Raw genomic sequence first — 8,592 nt, 5'->3', positions numbered from 1 at the left:
ACTTGTACAAAGTTAGTTAATGCGATTACTAAGGATGGTATGTTAAAGAATGTATAGTTTTATTATGAACATTTAGAGGATGATGAACAAAGAGAAATAGAGGAAGCAGTATTGTTATATTTGGATATTTATAAGAAAGCCTTGATAGAAATTGAAGACCAAATACCAGCATATTATCCGCAATGCAAGAGGACAAACATATTATGGATAGGACACTTGAGGTGGCAGATAGGAAAATCTTTAACAACAAACATAGAATAACCAATCTTATGTTAGGAAAAGTAAATGAGATAATCAAGGAGACCAACAAGGCATGGGTTAAGTTCTTTGAAGACAACCGTGGCTTTTATACTTCATCGGAAACTAAGTCAGATACTGCAGACATCTTGGTTGAAGGAAAAGGAAAGGGAATTATGGGTACTTCACCCTCAATTTTGAAAAATATTAAGATAGTGGAAATTAAGCCCCCGGTAGATACAAATGTATAGACAAATGTTAAGATACCGACAAATACAGAGAGTGTAAAGGTTGATAATGTACACGATACTAATGTTGAGGACAATAGTCCTCTGGATACAGACGTACAGGATGAGGTTACAGTTCCTAGGGAGGAACTGACAGTTATTGAGACTGCACCAAGTGGCGAAACCATCAGTGCAAGTGAGGAACCTATAAAGGATAAAACATCAAAGGAGAAGAAAGGGGAATCCGACAGGGAACCGGTAGTGAGTCCATCATTGTTGTCAATCGACACCTCACAGGTTGAAAAGAAAAACATAATCGATATGAGTCCTACTGAACTCATGATGATGGCTGCACATAAATTGATGAAGGAGGGACCTATGGATAAAGGGATTATTGATCAGTCTATCACTGTTTTGTATAGACTAGTCCCGAGACTGCAAGTTTGACAGAGAAGTGAGCCCATCCGGCAAGCTTAAGACAATTATAGAACACATTTCAAAGGGTTTTCAATCCTTACAACGGATATCAAACCGACAAGCACTGAAGAGGTTCACACAGGAAAAAAGAGCTACATTTGATCAAGTGATCGAGTCTGAGAGGAAGAAGATTGATGAAAAGTTGAAATTTATAGACAATTATTTAAACCAATGTACAAATATTTATAGAGTATGTTGTAACATAGATGTAGTTACAGTTAACTTGGATAAGAGGATTAAGGAATCTCAGGAGAAAATTGCAAGTATAGCCAATTCTTTTGATGAATTGAATTCATTGACTACATCCATTGATGGTCAGATTTGTTTTTGGAAGCCCAGTTGGTGTATGCATGTTTTATTAAGGTTAAAATTGATCATACCGGTGGAACACTGATTCAACCCCCACCCCCCGCCCCTCAGTGTTCTTGGATTCCAACAAGATAAAGGGAATGAAAATGGTTAAGGAAGAGTGTTTTATGGTCAACACATGTATATCTTATCATGTTTTGGACATTCTCTCATATACCATTTTAGGGTATCATCTCTTATAGATACCATAAAATCATATAAATTTGTTTGATCATAACTAAACTTTCTTCTACTTTAATGCAAATTTAGAATAAATAAGTGTCCACTGGTCTCCTTTGTATCATTTCCTAAGGTTGTGAACTTCAATTTATTTATGAGCATATTGGTAGGATTAATTGTCAATGTATTTCCAACACTCTTGAAAAGTACCCTTGGACACATAGGGTGCAATTGAAAAACAATTTATAGATAATATTCCATTAAAAAAACTAGACATATTTTATATATGAGGTGGAGTTAGTAGTGGCAATTATGAAACCATTTTAATAAATTTCTCAATTTAGTTGTGAGAATTGAGTAGGGGAGCATCTTGCAAGTTGTTGGTGGGCCCTATATGAGTTGGACGATGGGTTTGGATACCTCCTCAAGATATAAGCCATTATTGAGGAGTTACAAGTCAAAGATGCAGTCTCTTTTTGATCTAGAAGTTATTTTTGCTATTCATGACTCATTAGGAAACTTACATTTAATATTGTTGGAAGAACCTCTTCATGTTATGTTGTGTCTCATGGATACATATTTATTCTTCCATGTTACACTCTTCTTGTTAAGACTTAATTATCCATCTTTATGTATAACTAACTATAACTTCTTTACTGTGAATGAAGCGTCCAAATCAAACCATATAACTTTTACTATTCTATCCATAATTCATAAGACTTATTGTTATAACTATTTTTTTTATGAGTACTTTAACCCAACTTTTAAAAAATAATATTTATTTATCAAATAGATTATAAAAAACATGATTTTCAAGTACCTTTGGATTCCTCCATGCCAATGACAAGGTAATCATTTTTTAATAATTTAAACCTCCTCCATGACCAATTACACTTCCATGGGTGACTTGGACAAGGTCACTTCACCTCAAGATAGTGAATTTTTTGTTTACTTTATTCACTTAAATCAAATCATTGAATTTTTAATTAATTAATTTTTTTGGTTGCTTTTTATGAGAGATAATGATACTGATATTTTTGTTCCTTGACTAGCTATACCAAAGGCATTGATTTGAAATCTGTATAGAATGTGGTAGATGTCTTTGTCCTTGTCATTTTCCAGCCCATGGTTAATAATGGAATAAAACTGTCTTTATTTATTTAATGAGCTACCTTTACCCAATTAAGAATATGTCAAGACTTGATATGCAACGTGTCTTTGAAAAGAAGAATTTTCTTTTAATATGATAGAGCATGTTATTACAGATAACAGTTTGCAGGTGCACAGTCACTGTCAAACAGACCACTGAAGAACAATTAAAGACATATAATCATTCTTAGAACAGTTATACAAAATGACAGCCATAAATTACAGCAGAGCATTTGGCAAAAGTTTATTTTTATTTTCTGATATGGGAGTATGAGTGTATATTGATATATTTTTAGATTAAATCAAAGATTGAGAAGTATTCATAGTTATTTGTCATGATTTTATTTTCATCCCTTGTATTATATCTGTTGGGAGATTTATTAAACAATAAATTATTTCTTTTCACTGCTGAATAGTTATACATCGATATCTCTTGCGTCGAAATCAAAGAATAAGAGGTATCCAAAATCATTTAAGACACTATTCCAGCCTCAACCATTATATCATATTTGTGGAGATTTATAAAACAATATTTTTTATAACTTTTCACTATTGAACAGTTATACATTGATATCTCTTCGACGGAAAGTAAATTACTGCAAGGTATCCAAAGTCATTTGAGACACGATTATGAAAGAAATACAATATTGAAACGCAGATAAATTGTTCTATCGATTCAATACATTACAAAAGCTTCTGGATCAACTGATCAATGACTGGACTAACTAATAATGAATTACAGTTGCCTCATTGTGTAGAGGCCTTAGATACATCCAAAGAATTCCAAAAACTTATTTTGAAAAACTTCTATTATTTGAAATAAAGCAGTAAACTAAAATCTTTAAATATTGCCTGGTCATGTTAAATAAAATTAAAAAATCAAAAGCATAAAACTATGCAAGTGGGAGGAATTACTAAATAATATTATGGAGATGTTCAGTTTCTCTTCTCTATCTACAAAGGTTCTCATACCAATAATCTTATGGAGGCCTTGGCCATCCAAGTAGCCATGGAGCAATATTGCAAGCAGGGGTGGCGTAGGATCATTTGTGAGACATACTCGCAAGTGGTTGTCAACTTATTGAATAAAAAAGAGCTGGCAGATGTTGACTGGCATTTGGCTTTGGTTATTAAGCAGATCACTCAGTTATGCCGGACCCTTGACTCTGTCATTTTTTCCCATATCCCTCGGGAGTGGAATGGTGTGGCCGATTGTTTGGCTAAGTGGGCCTCCGAGTATATGTAGGATTGGAATATTATGGATCGGAGGCATCTTCCCCTTGAATTGTCTCACGAATTGGATCAACTTGTTGCTCAGGATAAAGCTCATTAGAGCTCCTTGCATTTTCTGCTGTCCCTTTTGTTGTACTGTTCTCTTTGGATTTCAATAAATTTTTACCCCTCTTTTAGTACTCGTCCCATATATCATACTTGTAGTAGAGATCTATTAAGCAAATTATTATAAGGTTTCGAAAGAAATACAATATTGAAACACAGATAAATTGTTATATTAGTTTAAGAGATTACAAGAACGTCTTGATCAACTGATCAAAGATCATGGTAACTGATAACTGATAATGAGCGAATTACAATTGTCTAATTATATAGAGATCTTATATACATCCAAAGACTTATAAAACAATAATTTCTTTTTACACTGCTGAACAATTATACAACTATACTTGCAGAGAATCCACTTTTGCTATTTGATACAAAAACACTGAATATATTGATAGCTCTTCAACTTAAAAAAAAAAGAAAAAAAAACCATTTTTCCCATTTTCCCCATTTCACTGTTGAAGAGTTATACAACGACAATCAGTCATAAACCAGTGTGAAACATTCTCAGAGCAATCCATTTCTTTCTTTTCATTTGGTAATGAGTAGTAACTGCACCTACCTTGATCATGTCATAGTACAGTTCTTAAAAAAATCTGATAATTTGAGAAGACCGACATACTTTAGTTTAAAGATTCACTCATTAATTCAAAAGCCCAATTCAATTCTTTGATGAAATTGTCAATTTTTTGCATGTTAGTGCATGTGAAATTACAGTGTTTGAACAAATTTTCTCTATGGTTCAGTGTGCCTTTTCAATGAACAGTGAAGAAATGCATTTGGTGGGATCAATACATTTTGCCCTCTCTAATGATGATATTGTACGTTCTTTTTCTAGTATGCTTGACAACCTCAAGCCTTATCTTTTCTCTCATTTGACTATTGCCTCTAATTTTTGGTGATGTTTTAGCTCTTCTAAATGTATGTACGAGGTATTTTGGCCTACCTTAATAATTAAAGGATTTAACTGTTAAAAGAAGTTTTGTTAGATTATTTGAGTATTGTTTATCTAGCAATCTAGATGTACATGTGATCATAACTAAGTGTTATTGTGTCTGATTTAAGTGATTGGAGAAATAGTCAATTTTTTTGTGGACGACAACAAGCTTTGAGTAAAAGTTTTATCATTTCATCACTTGAAAAAGTCAAACTATTCAATAGTTAAGTAGAGGGTTATTTTAATAGAGCGTTCTCATTTTTAATGAGTTGTCATTCACATATATAGTTGAAATATAATTTGTTAAGAATTTTGGAAATATGATTCTATAAGTGTAATTTGTTGAAAATAAAAAGTGTAATGATATATGGGGTATGATTCCCTTATGGCTTTTCACGGATCAAAAAACAATAAAAAAATAACAAGTGTAATAGATTCAACAAGCACATTGTACTCTAATACAACATTATCTCCTTTAATGAGTGCCCATTCATAAATATAGTTGTCTTGTAAGCCTTCAAGTTATATTATCTCTATTTTAAATTGTATAGCTATGTTGAGCATTTTGAAAATATAATTCTAAAAAATAGAATTTTTTTTTTATTAGGTAAGTAAGGATCCTGAAAGGGGCCAAATCCTTGTACAAAGAGAAAGATAAAGAATTGAGCCCAACAAGAAACCAAACAACAACTAGAGAGAAAATTTACAACACTACAAATGACAAGGCATTACAAAACCTTAAAAGAAACCAAAGCAAAGTAAAAAAGGTGAATTGTTAAACATTAAAAGTGTAATAGATTTGACAAGTGCACCATACTCCTTTGACCACAACGCAATGGAACAATATTGATGTGGCACCAAAAGGGTTTGATCCTTTGATTGACTATTGTTGTAAAGGGAGAACCCAAAATAATTGACTTCGTAAATTAGATAAGAATCTTGTCTTTGATCTCCTTTCTAAGGACTATTTCTTGGAATAGATAAGACATTGGTGTTTCTATATGGCAATGTGAAAGTTTAATAGTCTTAGGTTAACAAAATGTCATATTATTGTTGAATCAAAGAGGGTTTTGTTAACTTTAAAAACTTTGAAGATCAAAAAGTATAAAAGGACCATATTTTTTATAAAGGACATGTTGTTGGGTTGTACTTCTACAAAGGAAATCTAGGATATAACTTATAAATGAAGAACTTAGAATGCACAATCATTTTTGTCTATTTTTCTACACCTCCATTGAAACTTTGGACTTAGGAGTTGCCTCTAGAAAAAAAAAACCTCTTAGGAGATTGTAATAAATTATGTTTAAAATAGTGAAGCATAAAACATACAACTAGACTTGCATGCATTTGTAGATGAACCACATTCAAGGTCTTGCAAAACAATATCACCTTCAAAATGGGGATTAATGTGTATGGGAAAATGGTGTTCCTCACGAATGTTTTCCCTTCCACTACCTTGTATACTATCCATATAATCATTTATTTTGAACTTGTCTAATAAATGTATCATCCCACTTAAGATACAAACATTGTTGCCTTCTTCAACAAATTCCACCTCCATAGTTGACAAGGATGACTTCCAAAAGTTAAAACTAGGAACATCATCATGTCTATGAAATAGAGATATTTACCTACACTTAAATTGTTAACTCTTAGATCATATAGAAGGTGAGATTGAATGAGCTTTATGACAAGAAGAATATCAAGCTATCACAAAATATTTATCTCAATTGAAATGACTAGCTATGCCCAAACAATCTCATCTTAAAGATAGTCTAAAGCTAGATGCAATCATTCTTATAGAATCAATTTTTCATCCTTCCCAATTATTCAAGATAGATATATATCACTCAAAGTCCTATTAGGCATAAGTAGACAAAAATACAATGCAATACTAAAAGGGAGAATCTGACAATTTTCTTCACCAAGTTCCAAAAACACAGTACATAGATTTGACTTTCCTCATATAAAGATTTGGATCAATATATAAGGTGTAAATCCACTAAACAAAAGCTAGTTTGACTTGAAAATTTGACAGGGAAAGCTAGAAGAAACTCTCATCTATAAAAATTAATCAGGGAATTATTAAATCATTGAATGTTAAGATGTTGTTCCCTTGGTAAATTCTCTATTAAAATCATGTCGATAATTTTGTATATTGTTTATGAGTTGTATATTATTTTTCTTTTATGTCTCTTATAAGAATGTAGCGTCCTAAAATTGCGACACTTGCAATTTCGACTGCATTTGGGTCTTCACGATGGCAACGCAACACTAAACCTGAATGGAGACCTCGAAACTTGTTCATGACATCAAAAACTGCATTTTTCAGCACCCTGGCCTGATCCTCCTTGCACCCTGTTGTCCCTGGAGGTGGGACCATGGCGCCCAGCGCCCTAGTCCCCCAGGACCATGGTGCCCAGCCCCCTGGTCCCTGGCCTTATTTTGGGCCCGGTCTCTTTTGGGCCTCGGGTCTTTATGTTTGCAAATTGGAAAATAATCTTCCCAAGTCGGCCTAAGGTCAGAAAAATCAGTCTTTTAACCCTAATTGGCAAGTATATAAACTACATTTCCTCTCCCATTTTGAGGAGGAAGGACATATGTGTACAAGACGCGGAAGCGATATTCAAACATTCAAGCATTCAAGCATTCCTTCAAGCAATTGATCATTCTAAGTCTCCATTCAAGGCTAAGTGTTGCATTCAAGACAAGGATTCAACCATTGAAGAGGAGATCACATACAACATACAACATACAACAACATTTACACCTTCGCCTGTAAGAATACAAACATTCTTACAACAAGGTATCAAGTACTTGTTTACATTACAATCATTCACATTTACAGCAATTTCTCATTTCTTGGTTAATTCCAAAACTAGGGTTTGACCTAAGGGCAAACCCCTAACCCCCCAATCATCCTCTCTTTTCTATGTGTAGGTTGCAGGTACGCGGCTGTAATTGAAGATCTGGAATCCTTGTGCAGAGACGAACAGATCCCCCTTCGTTTCACGGATTTTTCGGAGGACCATGTGCACGCCGGGCGCCATCGTCCCGTCAACTTCCGCTCAAATTTGCAGGACAGCGCCGTCTCGACATTTTACTGCTAATTCCAGGTCCACAGCTTCATCCTATATTCCTATCTCTGTTTATAAGTGAATCTTTCTCACTTTTCATGCATTCCTAGCTTAATCCTTCTATCTACATTCTTTACAAAAGAGGGTAGCCTTGTTGTCTTAACCCTTGAAACTCATTTAGGATCCAATCTTGCATTGTGTGGGATTGGATCTTGTGGGTTTCAACCCCTCTTTTGAATGTAAAGTCTCCCCTAAGTGAAAACCGTCAACCCTAGTGACCTCCTTCCCCTCTCCTCGGAGTGGTGGGGGGAACACTTAGGGTTCGCTCGTGATTTTCCGCTTTACAAAGAAAAACTAGGTTTTTATATTGAAACAATGCAAAAATAATTGCATACAATTAGGAAATCAATATGATGGAAAGAAAATCAAACAAGTTAAAATACCACAATAGTTTAATATGACCCAGAATAGGTTTGAGGTATGAATACAAGAGCCCCAAATTCTAACAAGAAAAACCTAGGTTTTCATTTCATTGTTATCATGGTTATAAGCAAGTGCTCTATGATTGCAGAAGTAAATTGTGTTTAGTCAAAAATGTATATTTATTATTCATCAATTTTGT

This window comes from Cryptomeria japonica, chromosome 11, assembly GCF_030272615.1.
Source record: "Cryptomeria japonica chromosome 11, Sugi_1.0, whole genome shotgun sequence".
Classification (NCBI taxonomy): Eukaryota; Viridiplantae; Streptophyta; class Pinopsida; order Cupressales; family Cupressaceae; genus Cryptomeria; species Cryptomeria japonica.
The sequence above is the reverse complement of the archived record's forward strand: the minus strand, read 5'-3'. Positions refer to the sequence as shown.